The sequence below is a fragment of the Chiloscyllium punctatum genome, chromosome 16, assembly GCF_047496795.1.
Source record: "Chiloscyllium punctatum isolate Juve2018m chromosome 16, sChiPun1.3, whole genome shotgun sequence".
NCBI lineage: Eukaryota > Metazoa > Chordata > Chondrichthyes > Orectolobiformes > Hemiscylliidae > Chiloscyllium > Chiloscyllium punctatum.
In genome coordinates this window covers 33,774,712-33,792,202 of record NC_092754.1, presented here as the reverse complement: position 1 = coordinate 33,792,202, position 17,491 = coordinate 33,774,712, and the positions used below count along the sequence as shown (strand labels likewise).

Below are 17,491 nucleotides of genomic sequence, written 5' to 3'. Positions count from 1 at the left end.
TTGTATATGGCAAGATTTCATAAACTGAGATATAATATTGACCACATTGTTTACTTTAGGGTTTGACTGAGATGCAATTATAGGCCAAGACACCAGAATGCAATCCCGTGCTCTGCTTGAAAATTATACAATGTTCTAGTATAGACTGGAGGATAGCGAATGTGGTCCCCTTGTTCAAGAAGGGGAGCAGGGATAGCCCGAGTAACTATAGGCCAGTGAGTCTCACTTCTGTTGTAGGCAAAGTCTTAGAGAGAATTGTAAGGGATAGGATTTATGAACATCTGGATAGGAATAATGTGATCAAGGATAGTCAGCATGGTTTTGTGAAGGGCAGGTCGTGCCTCACAAACCTTATTGAGTTCTTTGAGAAGGTGACCAAGGAAGTGGACGAGGGTAAAGCAGTAGATGTGGTGTATATGGATTTTAGCAAGGCGTTCGGTAAGGTACCCCATGGCAGGCTAATGCAAAAACTGCAGAGGTATGGCATTGAGGGTGCATTAGAGGTTTGGATTAGGAATTGGCTGGCTGGAAGGAGACAGAGGGTAGTAGTTGATGGTATAGGTTCATCTTGGAGTGCCGTTACTAGCGGTGTTCCACAAGGATCTGTTTTGGGACCATTGCTGTTTGTCATTTTTATAAATGACCTGGAGGAGGGGCTTGAAGGCTGGGTGAGCAAGTTTGCGGATGACATGAAAGTCGATGGAGTTATGGACAGCAAAGAAGGATGTGGCAGGTTACAGCGGGATATAGATAAGTTGCAGAGCTGGGCAGAAAGGTGGCAAATGGAATTCAATGTAGCTAAGTGTGAAGTCATTCACTTTGGTAGGAGTAACAAGAAGATGGATTACTGGGCTAATGGTAGACTACTTGGTAGTGTGGATGAGCAGAGGGATCTTGGTGTCCATGTACACAGATCTTTGAAAGTTGCCACCCAGGTAAATAGTGCTGTGAAGAAGGCATATGGTGTACTGGGCTTTATTGGTAGAGGAGTTGAGTTCCGGAGTCCTGAGGTCATGTTGCAGTTGTATAAGACTCTGGTGCGGCCTCATCTGGAGTATTGTGTGCAGTTTTGGTCACCATACTATAGGAAGGATGTGGAGGCATTGGAACGAGTGCAGAGGAGGTTTACCAGGGTGTTGCCTGGCATGGTAGGAAGATCGTATGAGGAAAGGCTGAGGCACTTGGGGCTTTTCTCAACGGAGAAAAGAAGGTTTGGGGAGATTTGATAGAGGAATACAAGATGATTAGGGGTTTAGATAGGGTTGACAGTGAGAACCTTTTTCCGCTAATGAAGTCAGCTGTTACTAGGGGACACAGCTTTAAATTAAGGGGTGGTAGGTATAGGACAGATGTTAGGGGTAGATTTTTTACTCAGCGGGTTGTGAGTTCATGGAATGCCCTGCCAGTAGCAGTGGTGGACTCTCCCTCTTTATGGTCATTTATGCAGGCATTGGACAAGCATATGGAGGTTATTGGGCTAGTGTAGGTTAGGTAGGCTTCGGTCGGCGCAACATCGAGGGCCGAAGGGCCTGTACTGCGCTGTATTTTTCTATGTTCTATGTTCTATGTTCACCTGAATGGGCAGATGGAACTTCATTTTAATGGTTTAACCAAGAGACAGCACCTTTGACAACTCTCTCCTCAAGACAATTTATGTTTTTAATCCAATGCATTAAACAAGTTATGAATATTTAGTTCTCCTTAACAGCTTAGGCACATCCTGAGGACTGTTGTTAAAGTAAAATACTTCTCCTTGGAGACCATGATGTGGCGGTGCTAGTGTTGTTCTGGGTGGACAAAGTTAAAAACCATATAACGTTTTATAAATGCCTACTTTGAAAATAGAACCAGTCTGACTCAAGCTTGGGATACAGACAGACTCTAACCTCACACCTTTAATACTTCGTCTGAACTGAGTTGTCACCTTAAGTTATCTGGAGAATGTGACTTAAAAGAAGTTCTAGGATTTCTAAATTAATGAATCAAAACCTGTAACCTATTTTGAAAGATGAAAGGCTTAACAGCAATCAATATATCATTTTAATTGCATGACACTGTGACTTTTACAGTATATTCTGTATCTTATGATCCAGCCTGACTAGCTACCTGATGAAGGAGCAGTGCTCTGAAACCTAATGCTTTCAAATAAACCAGTTAGACTATAACCTGGTGTTGTGTGATTTTCTCTTTGGTGAGACATTGTGGACCCTAATGGGCTCAATAGTCTGTTTCCATACTGTAGGGATTCTATGAATCAATTAATTAAGCTGTTAAAAAAATTACAGAGCTAGTACAATATTTTCTTTGTGTTAGGGTACCTTACTTTGAAAAGAATATCAATCCCATATGTTATGACTGATGATAGACCTTACATGGAAACCCTAGTGAAGCTAGGGTTATTTTCCTTAAAAGGTTAAGCCCAAATTTACCAGAAAAATGAAAAATTGTGGATTGCTTTCATACAGTAAATATGGAAAACCATTTTTTCTAGAAGCAGAAGTGGCTGGAGACAGATGAGACAGATTAATGTAATGGCAATCAAACCAGAGACAAGATGAGGAGAAATATTTGCACAGTATCTTGCTGTGATCTGGAATGCTTACAAAGGGGGTACATGCAGATTGAATAAAGTAGTCATTTTAAAAGGAAGTTGCATAAATACTTGAAGGGGAAAAGACGTTTGTCAATGGAGGAAGATTAGGTGAATGAAGCTATTTAGATTGCTCATATCAAAGCTATACTGAGTGACCAATTAATGCCTTGGTATGTTGTACCCTCTATAATGGTATTCTTTGAAATTGAGGTGATTTTAAGTAGAATAAAGATTGGTAAAGATTTAATTGAGGTGTTCAAAGTTCTGAAAGGATTTGTTAAATAAAATCAGGATAAATTTATTCCCATTGACCAGTGAGTCAGTGCAGGATATCAATTTAAACTAATCACTAAAGGATTAGGAAAATACTTTTATGTACTTTGTTGGTGGAAGTTGAAATACTCAGCCAGAAATATTGTTGAATGCAGAATTTAGAATCTCTTTTAAAATGGAACTGAATAAATATTTGAAAGCGGGGAGAGGGCAGGGAATGGGATGAAGTAGGGAACATTTTCAGAGAAACATAGGTGAGAACTATTCACCAAGTCAGATAACATCTGTGTTATCAGATGCTGTGAATCTGGCTTCTGAAAAGTCATTTAAAATTTGTTATAATATTGTCATAGAATGACTACTGAAAAACAACCATTCCCATTAGATGATTGAACTCTATTAAGTTTCATAACTCATGGCTGATGAGGAAGAAACTGTGTTCTGGCAGACAACTCTAAACTTGCAAACTAAAATTATTGTCAGTCTGATAGTTTTTGTGGTCAGATTTAAGGGATGTATAAAAGACAATTCTATGCCTGCTATTCCCTTTAGTTGCAGTCTCATTTTTGTGTGTGTTTTCGCCTGTAGTTCTGGTTTTCAGTGTCCCTGATATCATCCTTCAGCGTTTCTTACTGTTCAATTCTGATACAACTCAAATGCTATCATTTCTCCTTTGAGCTGATTTGTAAAGACTAAATCTTTCATCTTGCCAGACCTAGGATTTTTATAAACGCAAAGCTTTGTCCTTTCAGAATAACATGGCAGTAACACAGAGGAGAACTTCCAATCCTCACACAAAAGATGTTTTCTTTTAAACGAGCTTTTCAGCAGCACAAAGATACAGCAGAAGTTTTGTTTTTCTTTTAAATGAATTAAATCACACAAGCAGAACCACAGAAACCAACATTCGATCTTTTAGTAATATTCTGGTGAGAATCTTCACATGATATAGTAAGTTTGATTTTTAACTATGTTTTGAGTTGTTGCTTTCCTCTGTTAACACTTTGGAATTCTGAATATGAATTCTACTTTTGCTGTAATGGTAGTAGTAATGTAATTATGTAATGAGGGAAGAAGTTTCAAAATCAATAATTATTTGGTCACAAGACAGAAAGCAGTGTTTAGGGATAAAGAGCAGTAATTCAGAATGACCAAAGGGGAAAAGCAGGATCCCATAAGAATCTGCTTTGTATCTCCATTGATTTTGAATTCTGAAATCCAAAATACAAAATGTAAATTTGTGGATGACACCAAATGTTGAATTTAGAGGCATTAGGGTGATGTGACGATAGTGAATACTGAAAAGAGCTGCAACAATTTACAGGATGTTAACAAACTTGTAGAATGGGCATAAGCAAATGAGTTTCAAATTTCATGTGTTTTTAGTAACTAAAGAAAGGAGGACACAAATTTTGATAAGTATCCACAAATTTTGATGACGTTCTGCATGGGAGACTGATGGTGAAGCTAAAAGCCTATAGGATCCAAGAAAAGGTGACAGTTTGACTAAAGAAGAAAGCAAACGGTAATGTTTGAGGGGTGTTTTTGTGACTGGAAGTCTATCTAATGGGGTTCCGCAGGGACCAGTTTAGGGACCCTTGACATTTGTGGAATATATAAATAAATAATGTTCCCTTTCTGTCCCCTTACAGTCACCCATCTGCCTTCTTCTTGTACTTGAGATGTGACTACCTCTCAGTAACTCCTCTCAATAACCCCCTCCACCTCCCGAATGATCCAAAGTTCATCCAGCTCCAGCTCCAGTTCCCTAATGTGGTTTTTGAGGAGCTGGAGTTGGGAGCACTTCCCATAGATGCAGTCAGCAGGGACACTACTGGTGACCCTTACCTCCCACATTCTGTAGGAGGAACATTCAAATGCCCACTATTCTGAATTCCCAATGAGACTACTGAAAAACTTAAAAAAAAAGAAACTAGTCACCTAACCAATCCGGTACACAGAGCCTTTTTTGTGGTTAGAGGAGGAGGAGAAGGAGGATGGGAGATACTACCCGAGTCGTGTTTCGGGTAAAGCAACCACCCAATTATAAAGCCTCACTCAGCCAGCAATCCCATGTCTGCTCCTGCTCAATGTGTGCTCTCCCTGTACCTGAGGTAAACTTTTATACCTTTTAAAATTTACCTTCCCGTCGGACCTCTGGTCTTTGCTGTCACTCCTCCCACTCCAACTGCTGCCGAGAAATGAAATGCGGAGGAAGCGACACAAAAGCTCATTAAAATCTTACTTGACATCCAAAAACACATTTTTCAGAAACGTGTTATGCTCAATTCCTTGCTTTCCTATCATAGAAGCTGATTCCAAGACCAGCCCTCATCTAACCAATGTATTCCATCACATTTGTTATTGCGCCTTGAAGATAGAGAAGTGAATAACCCCACAATGGAAGTCCTAGCCTTAAACCTGCTCTTGTACCCACGGTGTTAAATGATTGGTTGAGTTCAGTTTTTGGGTCAATGGTAACCCCCAAGATGGTGATAGTGAGGAATTCAGAGATAGTAGTGCCATTGAATTTCAAATGTTGATGGTTAGATTATCTCTTGCTGGAGACGGTCATTACCTGCCACTTTTGTAATGCATATGTTGCTTGCCTTCTAGTCCATGTGGTTATCACTAAACCAGAGATGAAAGTGCTGGGGCAGTGGCCGCATTCCTCCTCCATGATTATTGGATTTTCCAATCCAAAATCAACCTGTGAACAAATTCTTTTCAAAGAAAAGCCTAGTTCAAAAAAAATCCAATAAGCTTACCTTTAACTACATGAGTTAACTTTTAAAAATCCCGCCTTGAACTCAGTCAAGAATCAACATCTTGTAAATAGGGCATTAACAAATGATGCCAAAGAGTCCATGTCTAGTTCTCATCAGTACTGCCAGTCTGGCTCTGGCTCAAATGTAATTGAAGTCTACCTCCTGGACTACCACTGATGTATGTTCTCGAGGGAAACATTGCTGCAGTGAGTGACCTTGATGTAAAACAACTCCATTATTTAATAGCATAACGCTTCACTCACTCTAAAAATGATTCACCACTTAAACAACAGAACAAAATCCACAAAAAAATCAATGCAATTGTGTCAAGCTAATGTAATGACCTAAAAGGGTGAATTTTATTTTGATCACAATGTTCGCTGATATGTATAGGACTGGACTTACTGACTGCATGATATTATGCTAATTGTGAAAAGTAATTATAGACACAAATAATAATCATTTATGCATGAGTGTTGTAAAACCCAGATTCCAAAGTGTCTGCTTTAGGAGAAAGAAAGAGTTGTGTTACCACCTTCCACCTGAATGAAAATGAAAATAGGGAGAATGCACTGCAGGGAAAATCAGAAGTTGTGATGTGAATTGAAAAGGTAGATTAATTGTTTGCTACACACTCTCTGCCAGAACTGTTAGCATTAACCCCATCTTTACTCTGTTTGGATAAGAATGAAAGGATTGTGTGAATTAATAGATCCATGCATAATAAAGTGCTATATCATTAGAAATGCATTAATGTATTAATTAATGCATTAGAGATGTTTCATGCACATTTTTAGCATTTTCTCTTTTATCATTCTAATTCCTGAGTCTCACATGACCTTCATTGGGATTTTAAGTTCAGGAGATCTCAACCAAAAGCTGGAACAAGCGCTTTCCTTTGCTAATGTGAACATAAAGTCATGGGGTCATAACGATGTACAGCACGGAAACAGATCCTTCGGTGCAACTCGATCCATGCCGACCAGGTATCTTAAATTAATCTTGTCCCACTTGTCAGCACTTGGCCTATATCCCTCTAGACCCCTCCTATTTATTTACCCATCCAGACGCCTTTTAAATATTGTTATTCTACCAGCCTCCACCATTTCCTCTGGAACCTCATTCCATACACGTACCACCCACTGCGTGAAAAAGTTGCCCCTTAAGTCCCTTTTAAATCTTTCTCCTCTCACCCTAAACCTATGCCCTCCAGTTCTGGACTTCCCCAATCCAGGGAAAAGACCTTGTCTATTTATGCTATCCAGGTCACCCCTTCAGCCTCCGACACAGCAGGGTTTATAAATATTTGTTAACAATACTAAATAAGAGGTTCTGCTAATACAAGCTAGACTAGAGGGAGCCCCATTAATTTTTGAAAAAAGTTCGATAGGATAGCTTACATCCATCTAAGAGAACAAAAGAGACCTCACCTTAATGTCTTGTCCAAAAGATGACATGTCTGGCAGTGACGTGCTCTCTCAGTGCTTAAATGGAGTGTTGGCCTGAATTTTGTCTTTTGTATTTTTGGAAATTGCACCCACACCCTTCTGACTCAGTAAAGTGACTAAGTGACAGATATTAAATACATGATAGCTAATGTTTCAGCTATTAGTTTAACTGTTTCTTTCATTACTAAATCAGCATATTGAGGGGTGAAATCCTACTCCAGGGTTATAGCAGATAATTTAAAATGACATGACAATGTGACAGTGACAATCTGAAGGATATTGCAGTGTCAGAAGGGTAAACATGCAAATACCATCTTAAATAAAAACTAAAAGAATTGCAGATGTTGCATGAATCAGAAACAAAAAAATGAACTTGCTGGAAAAGCTCAGTGTGTCTGCCAACATCTGAGAAAAGAAATCAGCATTAACGTTTTGGGTCCCTTCCTCAGAACTGAAGCATTCAAATACAATCTCAACTTCTTCAGATAAGTGGGAATGAAGCCATGCCTCTATTTAAAGAAGAGTTGAAATATTCTTTGTATCCCATCCAATACTCAAACAGCTTCACTGAAAAAAAAACAGATTAACTGATTATTTATCTCATTGAATGCTTGTGGAATTTGGCTGCGGTGTTTGTGATTCATTGGTGGTAATGTGCTGAAGATCTGATCGATATTGTCTTAGTGCTAATTCTTTCCTACTTTTGAGCTTGTAATTCAAGCTATTAATGAACTTCTTTTATGCCTTAGTAGCCCATTTAGGAAGGGATTTACAACATTACGGACCAAAATGCCGAACAACTGTACCACCAATAGAAGAATGACAACAAGGAGGTGGGGACTTCATTGTAGCTGATGGATTTTAAAGAAGCTTTTGAAGGTGGGGGAGAGGTCAAGACAAAGGTGTTTAGTAGAAGAACCGTTACAAGAGTCTGCTGATGTATGAAAGATATTAATGTTATTTAAGGAACATTTTGCTGTGATGTTTGTATTATTTGTGGGCCGAAGGAGCTGCAGTCCTCTTTCTTCAACTGGGGCTAAGGGCCTATTTGGTTTACAAGGTTAGAGGAACCTTGACAGGGCTCTTGTCTTCGCGAGATGCAGTGGTTAAGTTACATTAACTCGTTTTGTTTCTCTCACAGCTCGCCACAGATGCATGTTACATTTGCTGAGATTCTCCAACACTTTTATTTTAATTTCAGATCTCCAGCATGTGCAGTACTTTCATTTAACACCTTTATAGAACAGCTTCAAGGCTGGCAGAGAGAGCAAAGTCATGTGACATTGCCTCACTTCCTGTAACTGCTCAAACTACAAGGCTCTAGAGTAAAGAGACAAGGTGGCAATGGGTGAGTGGGAGGAGGAAGATGCATATCAAAGACACTGGTACAGCACCAACGTGCATTTTTATAGCATATTTATGGACTATAACATTACAAAACAATTTACAGAAACATTATAAAGCAAAGCTTTGATACCGAGTCACAGAGAGCAACATTACAGCAGTCACCCCAAAGCTTGGTCAAAGATGTAAATTTTAGAGACCATTTGTAGAAGGAGGAAAAGGTTTAGAGAGAGAATTCTAGCAGTTAGAATCTAAAGCATGGTCACCAATTGAAGATGCTCAAGAGGGCAAATGTAGATGAGTATAGATATCTCAACGGTTGTAGGCTGGAGGCGGTTACAATGATAGAGAAGAGAAGGCCATAGAAGGATTTAGAAGCAAAGATGAGTTTTCAGTCTTACAGGATTACTTTAACATGAACCAACATGGCCTAGAGTTCAAATGTGATTTAAAGAGACTTGGATTAAGTTAGGATACAAAAGACCGAGTTTGGAAGACCTTCAAAGGTACTCTCAAAGGGTAAAACTGTGGCATAGATAAGAGTTTTGGCAGCAGATGAGCTAAGGCAGGGCTATAGTTGGTTGCTGTTAAGGGACTGGAAGTAGATGATGTTCATGCTGTCAAGGATATGCAGTCCGAAGCTTGACTCTGGGTCATTTTGACATCAAAGTTGTGGACAGACTTGTTATGCCTCAGGCAGTGATCAAGGAGAGATGTGGATTTGTGTCAGTTGGGAACAGACAGAGCTTATAATGGAAGATCTGAAAATAATGGCCTTCCCAATAGTTAGCTAGATGAAATTTCTGCTCATTCAATACTGAATGTTGGATAAGCAGTCCAATAATTTAGCAACAGCTGAGGAGTGTATAGAGAAAGAGGTGAGGTCGAGCTGAGTGACATCAATACACATGTGAAATCTGATGCTGTGTTCTTGAAGGGTGTTGCTAAGGAATAGGATATACATGCAAAACAGAAGTGATCGAAAGATCGAATTTTGATAGGGTACCAAAAGTAATGCTGCTTAATTGTTTCATTTCCTTTGCAGATCACTCACTGGCTATGATTTGGTACATAACAATGGAACAATGTCCCAACCAACTGGATGATAGAATAAGACATTTAACATTGTCAAAGGCTACAGACAAGTTGAAAAGGATGATGAGGGCCAGTTTGACACAGTTACATAATGTAACTATTATGTAACATTATTCAGATACAATAAACACTGCTAACAACAAAATACTATCAGTTTACCTTGTTCAGGATCTTGGCCTACACTTCCTCTCAGTCCTCTTGGACAATATTGAGATACTTGCAATCGATGGTTTATGATGTCCATGTAATCCTCACAACCGAGCTGGATAGTACTCTGAGGGAAAGTTAGAATCCTTCAATTCTTGTTCAAGTAGTCGAAAATGAGATTTGTTTTTTAAAAAATTGTACTATCTATTTTAGATATCTGGATCTGAATTGGAAACCCACAACTCCAGACAGACAATCCATCCCTTCTCACAATAAAAGTAAAAATCTTTTATAAGAACGTAGCAATGTTGGAAAGACACTGATTGAATTGGATTAGTAAAGAACTGAATTTTTTTGTAACTGTGTTGGTGTTACACTTATCACATACAACCTGCTTTAATTGCATCATCAGTTAACATCTTTCTAATGGTCGACAGATATTGAAAATAAACTGCTATCAGTGCATGACTAGACAATGAAGTAAAGACTGACTTTTGGTAGCCCATTAATATCACAAAAGAAATATCAACCAACCTATTTCAAAGCCTAGAGGAGCAATAATGCCTATTATGTATACCAGGCAGGAAACCATTCTAAAAACGTCTCTTCAACGGTTTATAAGATAAGAACCATGTTATTTCTTTTACATTGTGTGATAAGCCAATTTCTTATCACTTGTCCTTAAATTGAGAACATGCAACAGAGGTTAAAAAATTAAAATTCCAAAACATTTTTCTGTGATAAGGTTATCAATGTGATGTTGTTATAAATGTAGCTGGTAAATTTGTGTGGCATTTATAGATGTTAAGTTTAGCTGCAGTCTTCCCCATTATGCTGTTATACTGTTTCGGTCTTCGTGTAGCCTATTAAGGACTGGTTTAGAGAAGAACAGAGTATACCCTGATTTGGGTGAGAAAAGTGGAGATAGGGAAGAATCAAAGGTAACGGACAGATTCATTCAAGAAAGAGACCTTGGAGTGTAGGTTCATAGTTCCTTGAAAGTGGAATAACAGGTAGATAATGTAGTGAAGAAGGTGTTTCGCATTATTTCCTTTATTGGTCAGAGCATTGAATATAGGAATTGGGAGGTCATGTTGCAGCTATACAGGATATTGGTTAGGCCACTTTTGGAATATTGTGTGAAATTCTGGTTTCCCAACTCTAGGAAGGATGTTATGAAACTTGAAAGGGTTCAGAAAAGATTTACAAGGATGTTGCCAGGGTTGGAAGGTTTGAGCTATAGGAAGAGGCTGAATAGACTGGGGTTATTTTCCCTGGAACATCGGAGGCTGAGGGGTGACCTTATAGAGGTTTATAAAACCATGAAGGGTATGGATAGGATAATTAGACAAAGTCTTTTCCCTGGGATGGGGGAGTCCAGAACTAAAGACCATATGTTTAGGATGCGAGGGGAAAGATATAAAAGGGACCTAAGGGTCAATGTTTTCACACAAAGGGTGGTGTGTGTATGGAATGAGCTGCCAGAAGTGGTGGAGTCTGGTACATTTATAGCATTTAAAAGACATCTGAATGCATATATGAATAGGAAGCGTTTAGTGGGATATAGGCCTAGTGCTGGCAAATGGGACTAGATTAATTTAGGATATCTGATCAGCATGGACGAGTTGGACCTCTGAGGGAAGACATCACTCTGCATTGCAGTTCCAGGTAGTCAACTCCTTACCTTGAGAGTGTGAACCCCATTTTAGAAATATCCTCAGAGACACTCACTGAAGACCAGAACAGAAGAAACTTAGTGAGGATCAAACATGGAAACTGAAACATAGAAGAAAAAATGGCAGGGACTGATTCACTGAGGGCGAGACATTTTCAAGGGGATGGGGAGAGGAAGAGTTGTTAAAAATGCGCTTTTTTTGGAAATTTGTGAGCTCTGTTTTGTGGAGTGTTTTTCTTGCTAAGGTTGTTGATCCAGCAAAATTTGTTACTTGTGACTCTTATTACTAATCCGTTTGATCCAAGGCAGCTGAATGAAGGGTAATGTCCTCTGTTCAAATGCAGTCTTGTTACAACAATAGAGATTTGCTTCTGAGTCAGACAGTTGTGAGTACAGTTCCCGCACTAGATATTTGAGAACATAATCTAGGCTGATGCAAAGGGACTGCTGTAATGTTGGAGATGCTATCTGGTCACTAAGTTGTTACCTGAGGTTCCATCATTTCTTCAAGAATGCTCAAGATTCATGCAATTTGTCAATGAAATGTAGGGGAGTTCTACTGGTGTCTTGTCCAACATTTATCCACCAATAAAACTCACCAAAAGAGAGTTATATTAAAATTGACCTCAGTGTTTCATTAGCATAAGTTGGAATATATATTGGGAGATCTCGGAAACCACCCTACTCTTCTTCAAACAGTGCCATGGAATATTTATGTTCACCCCAGAGAGCAGACAGGATCCTGGTCTCATCCAAATATGACACCTCTGACAGTGTAATGTTCACACTCCATATTAGCTCAGCTTTTAGTACTCAAGGGTTATATATTGCAAAGTGTCATATTTCCCACCCTCCCAACAAAAAGTCAGCTGTCAGCACCCCCACCAAAAACCCAGCTCCCTTAAAAGTTTCAGGGTGTAATGTCCACTCCTCAGGGACTGTTTGATTAGCTGGCAGCTTTCGCCCAGCAGCACCAGGATGGGACAGTGGTGACTGCTGGCACCATTGGCACTGACTGAGCAGGAACCAATGGATCCTGGGTTTCAGGTCAGCCTGGGATGTTGGATGAGTCTTGGTGTGGATGGCAAGACAGCCATGTTTGACAGATTGGGGAAGAAGGTTGAAGGAGTGGCAATATAGTGTGGAGGATGGTTGTGTTTGATGGGAACAGAGCTCCTCCATGTTCCAAAGATGATATCCTCTTTTCCTGCCTGATAGCATCCCATGCAGTGAAAGCTCCTCAGCCACTTACCCTGCCTCTGCCCTCCCTACTATGCATAAAACAGTGACAGTGCTGGAATGAGACTCTTAGATGACTTCCTATGTGCCTTAATAGGCCTGTGGGCAGGCAGGCTGTCCACCACAATTTGGGAGACAGTTCAGGGGTTGGCATGATGCCAGTGTGAAGATGACTAGCTTTATTTTACAAGCCCCCCCCCTCCCCCCCCGCCCCCACTTCCTTGACATTAAATATATTGGTTGTCAAAGCGAAACCCAAGTGGATTTGAACCTACAATCTCAGTCAAGATGCATGAACTTCACATCTGAATCAAAGTTGAACCAGAAATATCTCAGAAATGGCTGTTATTTTCATAGTCGATGGGTGTATCTAACACCAGATGCTACTTCCCCGAGACTAGGGATTAATTCTTTGATCTTCCAATGACGACAAAATGTGTTCAGAAAGAGACTCCATTTTTGATATAATTTTCAAGCTGGGAAGTTGATCATAGTGACAATGAGAGTGTGGGCGGGGCGGGGTATTTTGAAATCAAACCATGCCCAACTGTCACAAACTAACAAAAAACAGGTGGCACTGTCAAGAAGGAACAAACTCTTTGCACAGCCTGGAGAAGTCTATATAAATAAGGCCTCTATAGATAACTCAGTTGTCTCCATTGACAAACTTTCTGATAAGGTTTGTTTGTCTATCAGATGGTTGAAATTTACATGAGCCATCAGTCACGCAACATTTATTGTTGGACTTCCTTTTGTCAAATTGCATCATGTGATATTTAGGTAACATGGACAATGTCGCTTCTCCCGACTCCAGTCCAGTGAGAGTACTTACTGAGCTGGGGTGGGGGGGTGGTACAGAGGCAGCCTCACCAGTGCTTCCTCTGCTCTCTTCCTCACAGCCAAAGCAGGGCTTGGCTTGTGGGAAGGCCTCTTGATCAAGGAGACCATAATATCCCACTCATACTGGCATGATATCAGAGAGTATGTGCATAACCAAGGGGTAGGAGCTGTGACACGTTAATCATACATTCACATGAAGGGCAATGGGAGAGTAGCACAACAATGAGAAATGTTTCTTACTTGACTGGTGGGACAAAATGGTTGCAGCACCCCCACAGGACTGGTCCCAGCCCTTGCCAGTTGCAGTCTTTATAGGGGATAAGGAGCTGAAGGTCAGGACATCAACATGTGTCCTAGCTCCTTTGGTCCCATTATGGATTTTTTCCCCTAGATTGTTACAAGGGGAGGGGCTAGGTGAGATTAAAGTATTAGAGCTGTTGCAGGTGGGAGAAATGCAGTGAGGTTTTGTAGGTCAGTGAGTGGCAGCAGAGAGACCATGCAGGGTTGGTAGTCTAAGGGTATTGTGGTAGGCAAGAGTGGGTGAGGGAAGACATTGCATGCAATTTTGGGAGTAGTAGAGATTGAGACGTGGTGGGAGATGAGCCATAGAGTGAGTGTGAAGTAGCAGAGCGAAGATGGTGCCACTTAAACCTGGCAAAGAGGAGAAAGTCATTGATCATGCAGCACTGCTGAATGTTCTTTTAGATGGTTGAGACCACATCAAGGTGGGTGGCAACTTTGGACCAGATTAACTGAGTCTGATGTCTTGACTCTCTCTGTTAGTCCTGAGGAAAGAGGAACTTTCTCCTTACCGCCTCATCCACCAGTTCTCTCTCCACAAAGCAGGGCATCAAATTACCCTTGTCATCTATATCTGAGACAGGTTGAGCTACCCATTCAGGTCAGGTCTAGACTGCTGGAGTTTGACCAGGAGTACAGTGGCTTTTCAAATATTGAGCCAGCACTAGAGTTCCCAGTAAATTCCAACAGCAGCAAATACCCCTGACTATATAGACTGAGAGAATCAGGCTGGCATTGAACGGGTGGGACACCGTGATGGGAAGGTACCTAGTTATTTAGGTGGGTTTGGGATTACAGTGTGAGAAAACTCACTAGGCAATGCTGTGAGAAACCCTGTATGAAACTCAATGAAAATGATACATAGCAGATTTCCAACATTTAGCCCATTGATACAAATAAACATTATATCACCAGGAGGACCAAAGTGAGCAGTTTATTGTCTGCACACTTAGCAGATCATGTGCACTGAAACATATCACTTTATGAACGTGCATGTGAGAGTGGGGCTAACAGTGCAACCTCTTCAGTTTCATCTAAATTTGCTTTGAACATTATTACAGGGGCTACATACGTATCATGGATAGAATTTTGTATTGTATATTTGATCTAATTACTTGATCTTTAATTCAGGTATTTAAGTGTGTTCTCAGTAATTGTCTGAACTGTCGAGTAACTATCACATAATTTGCATGTCTTCTTTTCATGTATTTGTGATCAAAGTGTTTCATTGTATGAGGTACTTTTTTTTACCCTTTGAATAATTGTTCCAATTTAAATAATTTATGCAGCAAGCTGTTTTGGTGAATTTTAATCCCACACATTCTCTGGAATTTTAAAAATACTATTTTTCATTCCCTTTCATTCACACAAGGATTAGATATAGATGGAGAGAAAAACAGTCCAATTATAATGTGTAATCATCTAATCTCTCCTTGACAGCAGGCCTGTAGTTTCTTAAAAGAGTTCATACTTTGGCATGAGCAAAGGTCTTGAAATGCAAAGAATTCCCAATAAACTGCAAGGTCTCTTGCAGTTAAATTACCAGAAGATTAGTTCTCATGTAAACTTGAAGTTTGAACATTCTAGCGGAGATACGTTCTCACATTTCCAAGCTATTGCTATTTATTTTTATGGTTGTTTTAATTCAGGATCTTTCTGATGGCCTGTTTGTTGAAAGTTAGCAGAACTGATTTGAATTGATTTAAAAGAAAGAGACAAGTACATGTGATGTTGTTATACATTTGGAGTCATTTCTGATTATGGCAGTGTGTTAAGGTCCATAGAAAACACAAGTTGTGGCTACGCTCTTTGTGTTTGATTGAGAGACCATCACGATATCATGAATGGTTGATGGGACAGATTTCACATTCAATAACACTAATTTAATTTCATTTTCTTTCTTATCCATGACGTAGCAGAAAGCCGGTTTAAGTTCAAATTTTATAATGTTTTTGTTGACAGTCTATCATGAAACGAAAGGATGTGTGAATTTCCCAGAGAGGGGTGCATGTCCATAGTTAGTTAAATATTTGTGTGTGTATCCACCCGGAGGAAACCCACATAGACAGGAGGAGAATGTGTAAACTCCTCATAGACTGTCGCCGACATTTGAATTGAACCTGGGTCCCTGGCGCTGTGAGATTGCAGTGCTAACCACTGACCCACTGTGCCATCCCTGCAGTGTGTACTCCTGCAGTGATGTCTTGTAGCTGAGATAACTGACCTTCAACCACCATAACCATCTTGCTATGTCTCCATAGGACTCCAACCAGCAGAGAGTTTGCACCCTGATACCCACTGATTCTAGTTTTGCGAGGGCTGCTTGATGCCACACATGGTTGAATGCAGCCTTGAAGTCAAGCAGTCCCACTCTCCCCTCACATCTGGAATTCAGCTCTTTGAGTGTCAGAGTTTGAACAAAGGCTACTTTGAGGTCAGGAGCTCAGTGGCCTTGCAAGGATCCAAACTGAGTGTCACTGAGCAGGTTACAGCTGAGCAGGAGCTGCTTGATAGCACTATTGATGACAATTTCTATCACTGAATCAAGAGTAATCTGATAGGGCAGTCATTGGCCGGGTTGCATTTGGCCTGCTTTTTGTGTACAGGGCATACCTGGCCAATTTTCTACATTGTCAGGTAAATGCCAGTATTGTAACTGTACTGGAAGAGCTTGGCTAGAGGAGCAGCAAGTCCTGGAGCACGAGCTTTTAGTATTATTGCTAGATGTTATCAGGACCCATAGCCTTTGCGTTATCCAATGCCTCCAACCATTTCTTGATATCCCATGAAGTGAATCGAATTGGCTGAAGACTGGTATCAGTGATGCCGGAGACCATTGGAGCAGGTCAAGATAGATCAATCACTTGACATTTCTGGTTGAAGATTGCTGAAAATGCTTCCACCTTATCTTTTGCACTGATGTGTTGGGCTCTTCCATCACTGAGAATGGGGATATTCATGGAGTCTCCCCCTCCGTTGAGTTGTTTCAATTTTCAACTACCATTCGTAACTGGATGTGGCAGGACTGCAAAGCTTAGATCTGAACCGTCAGTTTTGGGATTGCTCAGCTGAATTGCCATTTTTGCAATTAGCTTCAAGTTGTTGGATAAATGCCAAGTTGGCAGCTTTGTAGCAAGGCCATAAAGTGGAATCAAGATTTTCTATAAGAAAGTCATAAATCTTTTTTCTTCTATTTTATTGTTCTCTCTATTTGAATTGCCGTGACTTATTATCTGCTCTTCTGCATTCCTCCATTGACACTATCCAGATGACCTACTCCAAGGTCTTATCACAAGTTATGGTTATATGATGTCCCAGTTTGCAGACAGAGACCTGGAGGTCCTGGTAGTTGGGATGGTGCAGAGATGTCCAATACCTCTAAGACTGGCATTGTAGGCCACATCACCAGATCCTAGTCTAAGGTTGCCACCCAGTTCAATGCAATTTCAACTGTCTGGAGGGATGTTGAGCTGTGCAGAAGAAAGTCAATGACAACCTTGACGAGCAGAGGATAAGTGCCATAATCTTCCCATTCCCTCACACTCTAATACTGTACACACCTACCATCAAGGCTCATGCTCTATCACTGTCACAATTGCATATATCTTCCCTCACATGCCCTCACCCACCCTAACCACTACTCTACTCACCCTGTCTGTGTTGCCTACTGACTCACTCAGGCACTTCAGCATCTTTCTCCCATCTGTACCACCACTAACAGCTATACCACCCACTTTAAGCTCCCATTCTCTCACTGCAAGAGAGAATG

General features: G+C 40.4%; 1 long non-coding RNA gene across 2 annotated transcripts; it reads left to right on the top strand.

Annotated features, from left to right (window-relative positions):
- Positions 1-3,721: 3,721 nt before the first annotated feature.
- LOC140486856 (uncharacterized) lies at positions 3,722-9,711 on the top strand. 2 transcript variants are annotated; one of them, XR_011962639.1, is made up of 5 exons: positions 3,722-3,817; positions 4,253-4,391; positions 6,492-6,620; positions 7,832-7,961; positions 9,472-9,711. It is a non-coding gene; the product is annotated as an uncharacterized lncRNA (long non-coding RNA). The 2 variants fall into 2 exon arrangements; XR_011962640.1 differs by lacking the exon at positions 6,492-6,620.
- Positions 9,712-17,491: the final 7,780 nt, after the last annotated feature.